Source organism: Bison bison, unplaced genomic scaffold (assembly GCF_000754665.1).
Source record: "Bison bison bison isolate TAMUID 2011002044 unplaced genomic scaffold, Bison_UMD1.0 scf7180017864238, whole genome shotgun sequence".
NCBI classification, from domain to species: Eukaryota; Metazoa; Chordata; class Mammalia; order Artiodactyla; family Bovidae; genus Bison; species Bison bison.
The window spans coordinates 680,797-681,305 of record NW_011494810.1 but is presented as its reverse complement, the minus strand read 5'-3'; positions in this window follow the sequence as shown (position 1 = coordinate 681,305).

The following is a 509-nucleotide window of genomic DNA, read 5'->3' as shown; positions in this document are numbered from 1 at the left end:
GGTTAATATCTAAAATATATAAAAAACTCATACTACTCAATATCAAAAAAAAAAAAAAAAAGAGCAAAACATTGCCCGAAATCCCAACCAAGCAATCAAACAAACAAAAAAATAGACACCAAATAATCCAATTAAAAATAGGTAATGAACCTGAAATAGATTTAAGGGCCTAGATCTAATAGATAGAGTGCCTGATGAACTAAGGATGGATGTTCGTGACATTGTACAGGAGACAGGGATCAAGATCATCCCCATGGAAAAGAAATGCAAAAAAGCAAAATGGCTGTCTGGGGAGGCCTTACAAATAGCTGTGAAAAGAAGAGAAGTGAAAAGCAAAGGAGAAAAGAAAGATATAAGCATCTGAATGCAGAGTTCCAAAGAATAGCAAGAAGAGATAAGAAAGCCTTCTTCAGCGATCAATGCAAAGAAATAGAGGAAAACAACAGAATGGGAAAGACTAGAGATCTCTTCAAGAAAACTAGGGATACCAGGGGAATATTTCATGCAAA